General features: G+C 52.4%; 1 long non-coding RNA gene across 1 annotated transcript; it reads right to left on the bottom strand.

Annotated features, from left to right (window-relative positions):
* Positions 1–1021: 1021 nt before the first annotated feature.
* Positions 1022–15226, bottom strand: LOC140642923 (uncharacterized). The gene is made up of 6 exons (XR_012039291.1): positions 14698–15226; positions 13569–13642; positions 12474–12645; positions 7423–7756; positions 3910–4065; positions 1022–1638 (listed from the first exon to the last, which is right to left on the bottom strand). It is a non-coding gene; the product is annotated as an uncharacterized lncRNA (long non-coding RNA).
* Between the last annotated feature and the right edge of the window lie 2518 nt (positions 15227–17744).

The following is a 17744-nucleotide window of genomic DNA, read 5'->3' as shown; positions in this document are numbered from 1 at the left end:
GGTGACCTGCACAGACCCCCTTTGCAGGACTGGTTCACCGGGCTGTGGATGCTGACTTACCCTTAAGCTGAGAACTACCTCCCACCCACAGAAGCCCGGGAGGCCACCCCGCCTGCCCTCAGCCGAAGAATGACCAAGGCAGAGGTCTAAAAGCCACCCCCCGACCCCCAGCTCAAAGCATGGTAAATCTGTGGTGCCCTCCTCTCCAGGGCTCCCCAGGGGCCGGGTGTGCGAAGCCTCCACTGAACCCACACCTCGGGGCCACCTCTTCTCCCCCATCTGCTTCCCTCCCTCCCCTACAAGTCCTCCTCTAGGTGCTCCCTCAACAGGTCATTTGCACAAGGTTGCTTGTTTCTCAGATGCTGCTTCTACGAAACCAGAAAGAGGGCTAGACAAAGCCCCTTGCAATGGGCAGAATGGCCAGGGCCAAAGCCTTTGAAGCACACGAATGTCCAACATTCCATTTGAACCACTGCCCCTTAGGTGGGCGGATACAGGAAAAGAGTTGTTTCAAACTCTTGCTGGGATGTAACCTCTTAGTTCATCCACTTCGATCTCAAGCATAGCCTGTCACACACAGGAATGCCCTGCAAGAATGGATTTGTGTGCATACGTGAATGTGCAAGCACAAAACGCAGGGTAAGGGGTTGGGCTTCCCAGTTGAATTGACCCAAGACAGAGACAGAACACACAGGACAAGGAGGCGAATAGGAAATGCAATTCACTCAGCAGAAACAGAAGCCGGAGGTGGCCATGAGACTGTACATTCTCCAGAAATTTGCATAAATATTGGGGAGGGCTTGGGAGCTCCTTGGGGGGTAGACTGGATCAGGTCATAAGTGGCAGAAAGACTCCAACTGGGGTGGAGGAGACTACCAGGTATATACCCGACACTCATCCTCTCTTCCGTCCTATTGGGTGGACCAATAACAGAGCATTGATCCACCCTGGACACAATGTGCCCAGTTAAAGGAATACATTTTTCCAGAGAAGTTGGGTGGCCAAGGAGATGTAGAAAAAACATTTTTTAAAGTATTTTATTTATTTATTCATGAGAGACAGAGAGAGAGAGAGAGAGAGATTGAGAGAGAGAGAGAGAGGCAGAGACACAGGCAGAGGGAGAAGCAGGCTCTGTGCAGGGAGCCCAATGTGGAACTCGATCCCAGGTCCCAGGATCAGGCCCTGGTCTAAAGGCAGTGCTAAACCACTGAGCCACCCAAGCTCCCCCAAAACATTTGTTTTTTGAGTGGAACTGCTCAGAAGTATCCTTAGGAAGAGAACAGCCTTCTTGTCTTTTCCTTCTTCCTTCTCCTTCTTGCTTGGAACATAGTTGTGATGACTGGATCTCCAGCTGCCATCCAGGGCCATGATTTGACCCTGAGGGTATAAGCCACACACCGAGGATGGCAGAGCAGAAAAACCCAAGGTTCTTGAGTCTCTGAAGACCTCATGGAGGTGTCATGTCAGCCCCATGTGGTTTAAACAACTGAAATTAGAGCTCTAGTATTCTCGGCTGCACCCAGTTCCTGAGGAAGGTAGGCTTCCATCAGTAGAGCCTTTGCCAGGTACTCACTCCCTTTCTCAGGATTGTCCTTGTTCACTACCATGTTTTCCTTGGAGGCAACTTTGGGAAGCAGCCTAGTGAAAGGGAAAGAACATGAGCTGTGTGGTCAGACCAAATTGGGTTTGGAGGTTAGATCTCCTAGTTCCCACCTATCTGCCTTTTGACAGGTCAGTCTCCTTGATTGTCATTCATTCTGTAAAATGGGTATAATAACGTTTTCCTATGTCCCCAGATTCCTGTCCATTAAGTGGAGCTGCAGGTTTGCTGTAGGGATCATAGGGGATCACATATGTAGAGGGCACCCAGCTTATGGCCTGGCTCATAGTAGGCCCTTCCATTGTCTGCCTTGATGAAGTTTGAATGAAACAGACTGACAACCCTGAATGAAAACTGTGTTCAGACCATGGGGCTTGGGGTTGGGGGTTGGGTTAAGCTGAGTGCTTTTTAAGATCCTTTTGGTTTTAACATGACGAGCACCAGAGCAGTGGGGTGGAGTCAGGAAGAGAAGGTGGGGACTGATTTTTTCCTCCCTTCACACCTTAAATATGGCTCCCGTGTTTCTGTGTTCAGTGGCTGATGTTAAAAAAGCCACAATAACTGGAGAATTCTCCCTTATGGCTCCAGGTGGCTGGGCCGCAAATGCACACCCCTCAGCTGGCGGCACCCTGAGTGTGCTGATGGAAAGTAGGGGACTGCCCTTCTCCGAGGAAGGGGTGTGGGGAAGCCCAAGGGTTGTAGCCAACCCTTGGGTTTCTTCTAGGTCTGCCCGGGTTCAGGGGGTCTCCATGTGTTCCCCTCCTCTTGAGTTAATAACAGCAGGGTGGGACCGTGTCAAATCCTTATCATGACAGCAAAGACTTATACAGTGCTAGACATACATGATGCTTTATGAGTATGAATCCATTTAATCCACAATAATCTGCTGAAATAGGCTCTGCCATTATTCCCATTTTATTCCCATTTTCTTGGGTCAATCAACCAAGAGTGGCAGTGACTCACCCAGAGTCACCACGTCTGAGTGTGGCAGGTGGCTCCCGAGTGGCCCTCCTTCCTGGCCTTCGTGCTGTCCTCTTGCAGAACTAGAAGGGGCGCTCTGGAGAGTATGCACCGTAGGTAGGGGGAGCAGGCTGGGTGAGCCTCCCTTCCCAGGTAACTTGCTCAGCTAATAAGCTCAGCCAAAGGTCAGACTTGGGAATAGTCAAGTCACCCCCCACCCCATTTCTTTGGGCTGCCGCATGGCAGGCACACAGACCGCCTCCCATCAGTGCAGCACGGCCTGTTTCCCTTCCAGCGCTGGCTCTGATGCCCATCCTTCACCCCTGCCCAGAGGTAGGAGCTGCTGTGTGTGTAGGGTCGCTGGAAAACATGGGTCTTGAAACCCTGGAAGGGTGTGCAGGAGCGGAGGTGCAGAGGTTGGTGGTGGTGGTTGGAGTGGGGGATGCTCACTTACCTGGGGGGAGGTTCTTGGTTGCAGAAGGGGCTGTGGCTTATGGGGTGCGCAGCTCTTTGCTGCAGTTGTGGGGCTTTCAGTCCAGCTGCTCCCACCCAATATTTACCAGTAGCACCCCATCATGGGACAACACAGATGTCCTCACGTATTTCTAAGTGTGCCCTGGGGTTGGGGTGGGGACAGAGGACCAGTGACCTGAGACCTACGCTTGTTAAGTGACGTAGGGAAGAATTGTCAGGAATTGCGATCTTTCTCCTCCTCTGTCTCGATCTCTCTCTGCCTTCTTTTTTGCCCATAGGGTTCAATGTTGCAACTCCACTGGGGATGCCTGCTGTCACCTCCACATATAATAAAAAGGAACATTTATTTTACTTCCAAGGACAAATCTGAACATTCTGTGCAGTTTTATGATATTTTTGTTTTATTACTTTTTAAAGATATTTTTAAAAGTGTTTTTTTTTAATTTTAATTATTCATGAGAGACACACAGAGAGAGGCAGAGACACAGGCAGAGGGAGAAACAGGCTCCATGCAGAGAGCTTGATGTGGGACTTGATCCCAGGATCCCAGGATCACACCCTGAGCTGAAGGCAGATGTTCACCCACTGAGCCACCCAGGTGTCCTTATTTTTTAAAGATTTTATTTATTTATTTATTTATTTATTTATTTATTTATTTATTTATTTGAAACAGAGAGAGAGAGAACATGAGCAGTTGGGGGGGAGGGGCAGAGGGAGAAGCAGACACCCCGCTGAGCAGGGAGCCCAATGTGGCGCTGGATCCAGGATCCAAGATCATGACCTGAGCCGAAGGCAGATGCTTAACCAACTGAGCCACCTAGACGCCCCTATGATATTTTTATATTTAAGTAAAATATAAAAATAAAATAACTTACGTTGTTCTTAAGTAAGAACAACTGTTCTGAGTGTCAAAGAACACACCAGCTTACTTCACACGATTCCACACATGCTCTGGTTTGGTCTTCGGTCCACATGTTGTTTGTCATGCTGAGAGTCATTTCTGCACTGGCATTTGGGATGGGAATGAGCGCCTACAAACAAAATAATTTCACCAGTCGAGTTTGAAGCAAATACCCTGAACTATGTGGTGTAAATTGAACACTTGGTTCCGGAGTCCTACTACAGAGGGCTTCTCAAACGTGAGTGTGCATCGGACTCAGCGGGAGGGCTTGTCAGAGCCGATTGCTGTGCCCACCCCATGGCTTCGGATTCTGTAGGTGTGAGGTGGGGCTCGTGAATCTACATTTCTAACAAGCTTCCAAGCGATGCTGGTACTGCTGGTCTAGGGACCACATCGTCCTCCCAGCAACCACACTAGCCTGACCATGAGGTCTCTTCCCTGTCAGTAATGTAAACACTGGGTACTTAACGTATGTCTTCATTTCAACACATGGTTCATTCACTCATTGGACAAATAATCACAGAACAGCTACTGTATGTCAAGGACTAGGCACTGAGGAGTTGGCAGTGGAGAAACCAAAGCCCTTGACATCAGCTAACATCCTAGTGGGAGAGGATGGCAAGTCAGAGAGCAAATTAGAAACATAGCAAGTGGGCAGCCTGGGTGGCTCAGAGGTTTAGCACCGCCTTCGGCCCAGGGTGTGATCCTGGAGACCCGGGATCGAGTTGCATGTTGGGCTCCCTGCATGGAACCTGCTGCTCCCTCTGCCTGTGTCTCTGCCTCTCTCTCTCTGTTTGTCTCTCATAAATAAATAAAATCTTAAAAAAAGAAATAGCAAAGTGACAGGCAGTGATAAGTGCTGGGAGGAAAAGAATAAAGCAGGGATAGCTGGTGCAGCATGCTGGGAGGGGCTACTTTAGAAACGATGGCCAGCAAAGAACTTTTTAAAGAGGTGACGTTTGCAGAACCTCAAACAAAAAGAATGTGAGCCATGCAGACTTCTAGGGGAAGAGCATTCCAGGCAGAGGGAACAGACGGACAGAGGCCCGGGGAGAGGGACACGTCTGGTGTGTTCAGGGGCCAGCCGGGACGTCCGCAGGGCTGGAAGAAAGGAGCAAGGAGGAGAGAGGGAGAAAAGAGGGCAGAAAGTGGGCGGGGCTGGCACACGGAGGGGCTGCAAGGACGTTTTAGTTGATGGAGGAAGGGAGCCACTGGAGAGTGTGACACAATCTGATTTCTGTTTTAAAAGGAGCGCCCTGGCCTCCGTAAGGGGCATAGAGTGCAGAGGGCCAAGGGCAGAGACAGGGAGACCAGGTTCTGCCACTCAGCAAAGAAATGGTGGTGGCTGGGCCAGGGCCGGAGGGGGCTAGGCAACGGAGGTGGTGACGAGTGGACAGATTTGGGGGGGATTTAGGTGGACAGAGCCAGTGGGGCAGTGGGGTTTGCTGACAACTTGAACCTGAGGAAGGAAGAGCCAGATTGGAGACAAGGGCCACCTGCAGGTTTTTAGCTGGGGCAGCCAGGGAAATGGTGGTCATTCAGGAGTGCTTCACGGGGGCTCATCCCTGGAAAGGCCACCAGGGAAAGAGACAGTGACAAGGACATGACGCCTGCCCTCCGTATCTCACATCTAGTAAAATACTCCATAAACATCGAGGGTCCAGATAAGATGACTCCCCAGAGCAGGGGCAGTTCCATGTGGGCCCCCTTTGTCAGTTTATCTGATTAGAGATATCCCTTTCTGGGCTCTGCTGGGAACAGGTGTCATGGGAGAAGCTGCCTTGGCAGCTGGTCGGGCATCTCCGCGGGTTAGAGATGTCCGGTTTATAAACTTGCTAGAATTGGAAAGAACCGAAGAAATTAGTGGAGGAGAAACCAAATAGCATTCCAGATGAACTCTGTAAAGTTTTCCTCAAATCACTCAGCATCTGTAGAGCTGATTACAGCCCCTGTGTCATAGGTACGGTGTGCTCTAACGGATTAGCAGTCTGTAGCCAGAGGCAGCCAGAGGCGGTTGTTCATCTTATTTTTTAAGATTTTATTTATTTTAAGAAAAGGATTTTATTTATTTGGGAGAGAGAGAGAGCGCGCGCACATGAGTGGGGGAGAAGCAGACTTCCCACCGGGCAGGGACCCCGATGCAGGGCTCCATCCCAGGACCCTGAGATCATGACCTGAGCCCAAGGCAGACGCGTAACCGCCTGAGCCACCCAGGCACCCTGGTGTTTTAGTCTGGATTATTCACGGGGGTCTAGCTGGCAGGAGAAGGGATGGGGGCCTCAGATTTTCTTGGCATTTTTTTCTAGTAGTCAGTTATTTCTATGTAATTCAAATATCAGATGGAGCCTGCCTACGTCTACCCCTTGAGAGCTACAAAAATACCAGTATGAACTCCCCAGTCCCATGCCCCGTGGAAGTTGAAAACAAAATTTCTGCAAACTTGAGGTAAAGGTAGACTCCTGTCATCAAAATCACTGCTCTCTCCCAGCTGTCGTGTCCCTAGTATTCGGCTTTGTCTCACCCCAAACCGATGGGACATGAAGCTCCTTGGTCCTCCATTACTTCCCACTGTCACCTGGTGAGAGGCCAGGGTTCCGTACTGACTGGTCTTCTCGTGGAGTCTTTTCCAGGATGCACGGTCCAGCAAACGAAGGTAGTTTAAAAATAACTCCAGTTCCTATTTTCCTCTTTCCGATCAAACTGAAGAGGAACTCAGTCAGATGTCAGAATTTCATTTCTCAAGACTCTTCGCCTTGACAGTTCTTGCAAACATTCCCGTGTGCCTCTACGCTTTATCACCTGCCAAACCTCTCCAGGCTTCTCTCGAATCTTCCCCCTGCTCTTTGGCTTCCAGAGTCCCTGTTCCTTTATTTCTGACCATTCTTCAAATTAAGTATTGCAAAAGGCCATAAAATATGATGGAGCAGACCGGTGAAACTTGCACTGCAGGGCATGCGTGTGCGTGTGGTAGAGGCAAACTTTGCTCATGGTTTTTATACCCACCCCCTTTCCCTAATGTGCCTACTAAAGCACTAAAGATAATTTTCTCTGTGCACGTAACCTCTCCCCTCTCCTGCCGCACTCACATGAAGCCGTCATTAGGGTGGAACGCTTTGCTGGAGATCTGCTGGGAGGAGGCAACAGGCAGAAAGCCAGGGTTTCCATCACAGAAATGCAAAAAAAACTTTAAAATCACATGAGGCATCTAGGCTCTTAAAAGACCTTTCGGCCACCTGCCACATTAGCCTGTCTTGACCCACTTGGATGGCATCTCTCTATCACCTGTCCAGTATCTCTCCTCCCAGGAACAAAAACCGTGGCTTTTCCATTCCTCGTCTTTTGTAAAACAGTTTAGCCTGTTGGCGAAGGGGTTGAAAGCATGGGCACTGGAGTTAGTCTGCCTGGGTTTGCATCTTGCCTCTGGAAAGAGTTTTGTGACAACCCGCCCTTAGTTCCTTCATCTGCAAAATGCAACTAGGACTCTTACCTTCCTCAGAGTTGTTGGGAGGATCCACTTGTCATCGTCTCTTTTTTTTTTTCTTTCAAGATTTTATTTATTTATTCCTGAGAGACACACAGAGAGGCAGAGACACAGGCAGAGGGAGAAGCAGGCTCCCTGCGGGGAGCCCAATGCAGGACTCGATCCCAGGACCCCAGGATCATGCCCTGAGCCGAAGGCAGATGCTCACCCACTGAGCCACCCAGGTGCCCCAGTAATTGACTCTTAAAGTACTTAGAGAAGCATCCGTTGTAAAGCGGTCCTTGAATGAAGCACCAGCTCTTATGATTTGGTTTTCTGGGTTCTTGGGCTCACGTGACACCTGTTAACAGAGAGACTTGTCAAAGTCTTTTTTGAACAAAGGTCATTGCGTCCCCAAGAAAGATTTTGGTACCACCTGTGAAGGCTGTTTCACCTTGTTGCTTCTGTAAAGGGCTTTGGGTTCAAATCCTGACTCTGATTTTCTAGCTTTGTGGCCTCAGGCAGATCCTTTAACCTCTGTGAGTCTCAGTTTCCTCATCGTTGAGATGGGGATGAAAGCAGGACCAATTTGCTGTGATTGTTGGGATTAAGGGAGATTGTATGTGACGCTTCTATGATAAGAATGACATATCGAACACCCATTGGGTACTGGGTGCTTTTCTATGTATTAATTCTCTGCGCAGTGAACAGTACCCAGGACATGGTCAAGTGTTACTGCAGTTAGCCCCAAAGAGCTGTGGAATGGTGGTTCCTTGGAAGGACAGGTGCACCCAGTACTATATAGTTAGAGCAAGGGGAGCAAGGAACAAGGTGAACTCAGGGATTGGGCAAGGTCCCTGGGGGCTGAGAAGTCTCCCCAAGGGATAGGGATGGAGTCCTTGAGTTGGGGCTCCTCCCTAACCAGGGAGGATTTGAACAGGAGAAACTGTGGAAGGACCTTCGGAGGGGGTGGGGCGCAGGAGCAAAGGGGCCAGTGAGATGCTGGCCCTTTGGCACCCCCACACCCTTCTGATTCAGTTCGACCCACCGACAGGTAGCGGAGCCAGGGTTCTCATAGGGGCGTGTGAGAGCCCAGAGTGGAATGGAGGGCTGCAGAAGGTGCCCAGCCTGGGAGAGGTGTTTGGATTTCAATGTCATCATCAGTAATGATAACGAAGCAGTAAGAATGAGCATTGTTCGTCCTGCTCTGAGATACCAAGCTCGCTGTCCTGGGACTGGGTTCTTTTCTTTCTCCCATTTTCCAAATGAATGAGCTTAAGCCCAGAGAGCAGAGGCCACACCTCAAATCAGTGCCAAGATATGGACTGACACTCAGGTCCCCCAGGCCAAGCCCCAGGCTGCATCATCCTGGTGTCCCAGGCAGCCTGTGTGGTGACCCCCTGGTCCTCTCCCAAGATGGAGCTGTGCCCAAGTCTTGGCCCCACGCCCTCCTTTCTGTCTCTCCCCAGCTCCCCCTTCACATTCTTAGGACATCCGCACCCCCTGGTGGGGTGAGGTCATCCGTGGGGTGGAGCTTAGTGGCCTTTGTGGGGCCAAGGGTCCCCGGGCCCCTCCCCCTACCTTCCTGGTCTGGATGGGAGAGGCAAGGTGGGGGGGGGGTGGAGAGAAGCTTCTCTACGGAGGGAGGGGACGTACCTCTCCACCCTGGGTTTGGCATGTTATGTGCGGGGAATGAGAAACCCAGCGTTGCTATGGAAACTGCCATCCCTGCTCCCTTTGTCAGTCTCTGTGGGAAGTTCCCGCGTGTAAGGGTGGGGGAGGTGTGCAAGGAGCACTCCCGCTGAGCAGGGTGCTCCAGAGCAGGAGAGCTGGCCCTGGGGGTGGGGGATACAGGGGCAGGTGGCAGCTGGGATGGGGTCTCCCAGTGGCCTCGGCTGCAGGGCCTCTGACTTGAGGGTGAAGGGCAGCCGTGGAGCTCAGCTTGCTTCTCTGGAACAATCCTACTGATGGTCACTCACATTTGAAAGGCAAAGAATGGTTTGCAAAACCCCATTGCGTGGGCTCTGGAAAGAGCTTGGGACCTATAGTGGCTGAGACTCAGGCTTGAATACTTGCACAGCTGGCTTCCCCATGCCTTAGTTTCTCCATATCTACAAGACGTGCCGAGTGACAGCAGCCTCATAGAGTGGTTACATGGGGCCGTGACTCCATGCACCTGTCCTGTGCCTGGTGTCCCATGCCCAGAGGAGGCATCAAATTAAGTGGGGTCTCCCTTCTCACCTGACCTGATTCGGGCTGGTAGTATGAGCCCTGCTTTACAGATGAGGAGACTGAGGCCCAAGGAAGGAAGGGGCTCACAGTCCCCAGGGAGTTGGGTCAGGGCCGTTCCCCACAGTCCCTCTGGTTCTCGGCTGCTAACTGGAGCTGACCTTAATTGCTGGGCATGTGACCTGCGGGGTTCCGGCTACCTGAACCACATCGGAAGCCCCAATCCCTCTTGACTCTCTCATCAGAGGGACCAGGCCTGTGGCAGAAGCAACTCTCCTTTGGCTTTAAATATTAAAACAGAATAAAATGCTTTGCTTTCTCTGTGGAAGCAGAAGATGGGGGTGGGGGGGAAAAAACAACCCTCCAAGTCCCAACACCAACACCCTCCTTCCCTGCCAGCACCCCTCTTAGCTCCCAGAACAGAAAGGAGCCTTCCAGGTGATTTGTTAGCTCTTTCTGGGGCAGAAAAAGGTGGAAAACTAATTTTAACTTCTCAGGGATTTTTTTTTTTAGCCTTTGTTTTTCAGACCTGGGGTAGGAGGACATCAGGTGCCCCCTGAGTCTCAGAGTCAGGGGAAGATTTATAGAAGGTGGTAATTTTTGCTTCCACCAGACAGGTCCTACAGATCGCAGGGTAGAGATGCCAAGAAGGCCAGGGTCCTGTGGTGCCCACCTTCTCCCCTCCCCAGAAAAGCTCCTGCTCATTCCTCCCCCAAATCCAAGGAAAGTATCACCCAGGGAATTAGGCGGAAGCCAGATGTGTGAATTTGTGAACCTCAGATTTGCTGTGTGGCCTCAGGCAAGCACTTCACCTCTCTGGGCCTCAGGTGCCTCATCTGTTGCAAGGGGATGGTAACTGCTGTCTCACCCACCTCCCAGGGTAGCCATGGAGGCTCAAAGCGGTGCTGGGCTGATTTCTTGGCTCCAGCTTTAAGAGGGAAATACCAAAACTGGAGAAGTTCCTACAGTGATTGGAATGGGGCAGGGACCCCCCAGTCCACCCGCTGGAGAAAGAGGAACCAAGAGATCAGGCTCTGTTTTTTGTGCCCAGCCCAGTGCTCGACACATGCAGGGTCTCTAATGCACATGTATGAATGACAATCAATGAGGGTTCCCACTGGGGAGGGTGACAAAGGTCAGCCTGGAGAAGAGTTTCATGGGCAATTGGCTAATTGGTCTCCAAGCAGAGGAAAAGCTGTCATGTGGCATGTGGAAGAGATGCTTAGAGACAGATCCTAGGGGCAATTTCAATTCCATTCGAGGGCCATGGGCTAGCAGTGGGGGAAATGAGCTACTCTTACTCCCAAATTTTTTTTTGTTTTTGTTTTTTTTTGTTTTTTTTTTTTTTTATGTAGGCTCCACGCCCAACATGGGGCTTGAACTCATATCTGGAGAGGAAGAGCCCCATGCTCTACAGACTGAGCTAGCAGGTACCCCTTGGAAATGAGCTCCTATTAAGTGTTTGTAATGTGTCAGGGAACTGATAGAAACTGGTAGGCTTTACTGAGCCCCAGCCGGGAGGTTGTAAAGGTTCTCCTGAACTCCCACGAGTGCTGGCGCCAGTACCCCTGCAGCAGGCACCCCCACCCCTGCAGCAGGCATCCCCCACCCCCTGCAGCAGGCAGGGCTTATGCAACCAGGTGAGCTGAATGCATCTCCCACCACCGCCACCACCCGGCTAAGGCCTCCGGGCTGGCCTGTCTCCCACACCCCGATGCCCTGGTCACCCGAAGAGACAGGCGTGTGTGTATCCAGAACGAGGCCTGGAGAGTGACCGAGGCCAGTGCTGTCTCGGCTGCAGGTGTCTGTTCCTGCTGAATAAATCATTATCAGGGCCCTTCAAGCATCTTCCCCCAGAGGAGTGCTCTCTGCCTCCCAGATGCTATCTCCCGCCCTGCCCCCGCAGGAAGCCAGGTGGCACTTACGTGCCCCTTCTTCAACAGATGGTGAGCAGGGGCGAGCCCTCCACCTGCTCAGGCTTACGTTTCCCAAGCTGGAATCAGCCCCTCCAGCGGTCCCCATGAAGCCCAGCTGACTGCCGCTCTGCCCTGCCTCGCCCTGCTCAGAAGCCCCCACCCACCCCCACCCTCACCCCGCTCCCTAAGCACCTGCTGGAGGTGGCCTCCCTGCACCTGCCGCTCCCCAGAAGACACTCTGCTAGAGTCACCCCAGCATTCTTAAATGCTCTGTGTGGGTCCACCTCCATGGCTTTGCTCACGCTGTCCTCTCCCACAGGGGTCTCCCTTCCCACCTCGATGGTGCACCCCAGTTCCTGGCCATGCTGAGGGCTGTACCCGCAGGGCTGGGTTTTGTCACCTGGACCCCATGTGCTGTTGGTCACGCTGACTCCAAGCCTCTCCAGGGCAGTGCCCGTGTCCCCAGTGTTTTACGCAGGGTGGGCACACGGGCCCCTCCGCACACTCTGTGCTATTGCCTGCTCACCTGCTTGTCCTCCCCTGGACCCAAAGTTCCAGAAGGCCAGGGATGTGTCCCTGTTGTCCACCAGTGTCTATTTCTACCTTGTTTGTATTCTTAGGGCCTGGAGCAGAGTCTAGTCTACCCTCGCTCCCGTAAGAAAGAAAGAAACCAAGAAAGAAAGAAACAAAGAAAGACAAAGAAATATTGTCTTGAAAGCTGGATCTCTCCAGACGCCTCCAATTCATCGAATCTCTATTTTAGAAACCCTCGAGCTGGCGTATCTTCCTATTATTATCTATTCTACCTTGTGTCAGGATCTTGTCTAAAATGCCTGGGGAGCACTTTTAACTCAATTCCAGAAGAGATGGTTTATACCTGACACAGATGAGTAAATAACTCTCAGATCATCTACTGTGGCCCCCGTTACGCACCTTGGCACAGCCATCACGCTGACGTGGCGGTCGCTGCGCTGCGCCTGTCATCCCATTTGTAAGATGACCTTTGCAGGCCATACATTTTTATGCAGAGAAATTCAGTTCAAGTTTGTAACTGACTCTGGCTATCACATGTCTCTGAATATTCTTCGGCCAAAAGTAACAAAATCTGAGGGGACCAGATAAGAAAGATGAAGGATTAATTACTCATCTTGGTTGAGTGTTGCTGGCGGGCTGGGCTCATTCGCTGGAGGCAGGGGGGGGGGGCAGGGCAGAAACCCAGCGGGGGACAGAGAGGACCCCAGGCGGCAGAGAAGCAGGGAGGGAAGAAATGATCTGGACAGGACAGCATGCAGGACGTCTTGCTCCCCCACCAGCAGGAACCTGGCTTTCTGGGGCCCCCCGGGGGGGGGTGACAGCAAGAGCAACCCTAGTGTGCTTTGCTCCCCTCTGCCACTCGTATGTCATGTTTCCACCTTCCCCAGACCTTCCACATCCCTCATGTCATCCAGTCGCCCAATCTCAGACTGCAAGAGGGCACACAGGTCACCTGCATGGGCTCAAACCTTTGTATTCTCCCCGGAGATGCTCATCCCACCTGTGCCGGCCCGGGGCCAGTGACAGGCAGCAGCTCGCTGTCCACGAGGTACCCCGTGCCAGCCTCGATGGTCAGAGGGTGTGCCGCGGTGCGAAGCGAGCCTGGGGGCATTGCAGCCAGATCTTGGAGTTCTGGCTTTAAGCAGCTCTGTGACTCTGAGTCATGTACCTGCTGCATCTGGGCCTCTGCCCCCCGGGGGCTGGGATGCAGGGCTGCAGGGGTGTGTTTCCCAGGGTGGGGGACAGAGCATCACAGCGGTTAGGAGTGCAGGCTTCCCAGTATGCAGAGCGGGACTCGAGGGCTGGCACTGCCATTTTCAAGCTGGGTCACCTTGGGCATATGGCATGAGCTTCCGTTTTCCCATCTGGTGGAGGGGGTAGTGACAGCACCTCTCATGGGATCATCATGTGGACTAAATGAAGCCCAGGAGCTCGGGACCAAGGGAAGGTAATGATACCGGTCATCGCTGACAGAGCACTTTAGGGAACGCATACCGTTTGCCAGGCTCTGTTCTAGGACGGACGGACGTCTGTATAAATGGCCATACGCCGTGATCCGAGGGCTACTCCTGAGTTGAAGAATGTTATTAGCCCTAGTTCACAGACATACAGAGATGGGACGTAACTCTCCCAGGATCCCACGGCTGGCTGGCGGCAGGGTCGGGATTCGAACGCAGGCTGTGTGGCTCCAGACACTGGGTCCTCGCCCTAACCTTTACAGCCTCTCAGCAGGGTCAGGGCGGCCGTGTCCTAGCCATCGCAGCAGACCTGCCCCCCACCAACACCCTGCGGACCCCTCTCGCGTTGTGTGTGCTTGCCCGTGCCCACATCTGTGTGCATACGTGTGCCTGCCGCGTGCTCGCACGCCGGGGCTGCACCGTGTTTTCATAAATCCAAATTGGCGTTACGTTAACAGTGACTAAGTAATAGTAAATCATCACTGATAGAACCCAGCCGGGGTTGGCATGTCATGCTACAGTTTTCCGAAACCTGCTCACGTCCATAAAAACATGGTCTGTTGGTCTCATCATAGTCCTGGGTGGTAAAGGGGACAGGTGGTAGGTGGTTCAGAGAAGGGTCACCCAGCTGGCTAACGACACAACAAGGAGAAGCCAAATCCCCTAAGGGCCCTCATTCACGGTCTCTCATTCTCTGCCCTTAGGGGTGTGGTGTGTGCTGGTCCAGGGCAGCCTAACAATTTTTAACACTTCTAATTTAATGCTAATTTTGTTTTTTAAACTGGTTTTATTTGATATAACGATTTGAGAGGAACCTGGGAGCCCAGAAGCTAGTGAAGGGTTAAGATTTGTCATCTAATGTGATTAGTCAAAGTCTGAGTTCTCACCGTGCCCAACGCAACCTAACGCCGCTTCCCATCTTCTCTGGATGTGTGGCCGTGAAGGCTGAGGTTGGCCGCTGCCGGCAGGCACCGCCGCAGCCCAGCCCAGCCATTCAGTTTTCCCTAATGCTGATAACCTTTTTTATTATATATATTTTTTAAATCTAAGCTCTTTGCAGGCGTGATCTCTGTGACTTGCGACAACCTGCTAAGTGGCTATTAATATTATCCCCCATTTTGCAGATGGGGAAACCGAGGCCCAGAGAGGCTCGGCAGTGTACTTACAGTTAAAGGCGGGAAGTAGTGGTGCTGAGATCCACACCCAGGCTGTGTGTCCCCAGTGTCTGGGGGAGTCACCGTCTCTGTGCGGTGGCCCCACTCTCCTGCAGCTTCTTTGCCAGCAGGGCTCCTCCTCTGCTGCCAGGACCCCAGTGGGGGAGGACCGTGGCGCTGGGAGGTGGAAGGGAAGGGAGGGGGAGCCTGGCTTGCAGCAGTGGCCACCCAAGGCCAGGGCAACTGGGCAGTTAACCTGCACGAGGCTCCCCACCAGGCTGCTCTCTCCAGCTCCTCATCACAGTCCTTAATTACGTGCTCACAGCGGTTCCCAAGCGGAGGGCGAGAAGGAAGGGTGGCAGAGCCAGCATCCAGATGGCCCTTCTGGCGAGCGTGGGCTTCATCTGGTCTTTATGTAAGAGTCGCTCTGCTTCCCAGATTGCCTTTGAGGCAGACGTTTAAACACTTGTTTTGTGTTTATGATACAGAGGAAGAAATTAAAAGGCCCCCAGGGGAAAAGGAGAAAGAAAAAAAAAAAAAAAAACCAACAACCCAGAAGTGATTCTGGGGGCTTGTCAGGCAGAATAGAGAGAGAAACCAGGTCTGGGACTGGTTTCAAGAGAATGACAAGCAGGTGGCTTCCCTGGGTGTGGGTGGTGAGATCCAGGAAGGAGGGTGAGCACCATTCTGGTGACAAAACGCGGCAAGAAATGACCAGTGCTTGAGGGCCTGATGTGTGCTAAGCACCGCAGTAGACTTTATATGTTGTCTCTAATTCTCTCAGCATCCCTGCTTTACAGATGCAGAAACTGAGGCCAGGGAGGCTCAGTGTCTTGGCCAGCATTAGGTTGCCTGAGAGCTAACCTTCGCCTGGGACTTCTAGACGTTTTCACGTGGAACACTTTCCTACACTGTCCCCCACTCAGTCCCTCGTCCTGCAGAAAACCTCCCCAGAAAACCCAGCCCAGGAGTGTGAGCCCCTCCTCCCCGAGTTTCCCATCCTCACGGCTCCTGAACAGGATCTCTAACTTCATCTGACCTTCGGTTGCTCTGGAGCTCAGGTTCCTCGAATCTGTTGGGAGAGGCCTTCGCAGCTATCACTCCAAACCACCATTGGGTTTTTAGGTCCTCCCCAAGGCACCCTGACCTCTGCTTGGACATTTGCACGAACAGGGAGGGAACCCCTTGCCCTTTTGGGCAAAGGTGGTGGTTTGGCACTTCTCTGTTACAGAATCTCCTACCAAGGCTTTTCCTTTCTCGTCTACACCCTTCATGTGGAGGTTGCAAGGATATACAATCACCATCTCTTTCCCGATGAGGATGCTGGGCGTTCACCCAAGGTCACATAGCGAGCTGGGACTGAGCAGGAGCTAGAACTGGCCCGGCCCCTGGCCGGGTGCACCTCGCTCTGTCTGCCTAGCCTCGGTGATGAGCCAGGACCCCCGGGAGGATGGGGCTGGAGGGATCACAGGACTCGTGGGGAGGGGGGGGGGCAGTGAGTGTGGAGATGGAGCTAGGGGCAGAGGCTCTCTGGATGTTGCTAGAACAAGCCAGTTTTCGTTCTGGTCTTTTATGAGCCTGTATATCCTTGTAGACACCGTGGTCAAAATTGACGGTTACAAGACAGAAACAAAGCAAATGGATCTATTTCCGTTGTTTTTTGTTATATAACCAACCATCCTAAAACTTGGTGGCTTAAAATAACAATGGTTTTATGATTTCTTGTGCTTCTCTGGGAGGTAGGGTCACAGCCGGACACGCATGCAGACATTCTGCTGATGGCTGGAAGGTCCTAGAAGGGCCACATCAGTTCCCCCTCCATGTGGCCTTTCCACCTGGTCTCTGCCTCCTGTAGGACGGCTTGGATTTCCTTACCACACGGTAGCTGGATTTGGGGAGAGCGAAAGTGAAAGCTTCTGGGTCCTTTGAGGCCCAGGCTGGAACTGGCACCATGTCACTTCCGCCACATTCTGTTGGTCAAAGCGAGTCATGGTGTATCCGGGACTCCACCTCTTAATGAGAGGACTCGGGGGTGGGCCATATTTGCAGACAAACTCCCACAGGAAGTTGATAGGGATGAGGGAACGTGGAAGGGAATTAAGATGGGATTTGCACAAATTTGAGCTATGCACAAATTTCTGGAAGCATATTTGGTGCATACAGCGAGGCTCACCGTCCATCCGCATGGGGCTGGACCTGGGGGGGTCTGGCAGCTGCCTCTGCCTCTCTTCCACTACCCTGCTTTCCCCTTCATCAAACAACCCCATCGGCAGGAGACCACTAAAGTGAAAAAGAAATACACCAAGGCCACAGTCATTACCATCCTGGAACATTGGATTCTATTTCTGGCAGATCTGAGGTAGTTGGCAAACCTCTACCCCCTGCTTCCCTGGCTCAGCACTCGGAGGTAATGAGCCCACTGTATTATGTGGCATTAGCAGAAGTGCCAGGTGCCGACCGAGAGAGGAAGCAGAGTCCCCGTGCTCTGCGAGCATCAGCATGGCCTGGCGCAGGGGGTTCCGCTCTGGGCCCAGGGGAAGGCAACTCGCCTCGATCGAGTGCCCACTGTGTGCCAAGTGCTGCCAGGCATGTCTGGCCCCTGCTTCTCCTCTGAGCCTCCTCTTGTGCGATTTTCCCTCTTCCCACTTCCACGTCGATCTGGGTGTGTATTTTAGTTCTTCAAATGGGCCACTCGTTCACGCGTTCTCTCCCTGGCTTTTGCGTACTGTGTCTTCTGCCTGAAACACGCTTTCCCTGGTTGACTCCAGGCAAACTCCTCCACTCAGGATCCCTGCCTCCTCTGCTAGATTTAGGCTCCTAGTCCAGTGGTCTCCGAGCGTTTGTTGAATGACTGGATGATGGAATGGATGAGTCTTCACCACAGCCTCCTTGACAGATGAGACAACTGAGGCACAGAGAGAACTACCTTGTCCCTGAGCGGAATGAGGTGAGAGACAGAGCCAGACGGCTTGGTGGCCAAGCTTGTACCCTTTCTACCACAGCTGGCTCGTAAGGGCAAATGCAGGTGTGGCCAGTGGTGACAGGGAGGGGCAGAAGGT

The sequence above is a fragment of the Canis lupus genome, chromosome 11, assembly GCF_048164855.1.
Source record: "Canis lupus baileyi chromosome 11, mCanLup2.hap1, whole genome shotgun sequence".
Lineage (NCBI taxonomy): Eukaryota > Metazoa > Chordata > Mammalia > Carnivora > Canidae > Canis > Canis lupus.
This window is presented reverse-complemented; position numbering and strand designations above follow the sequence as displayed.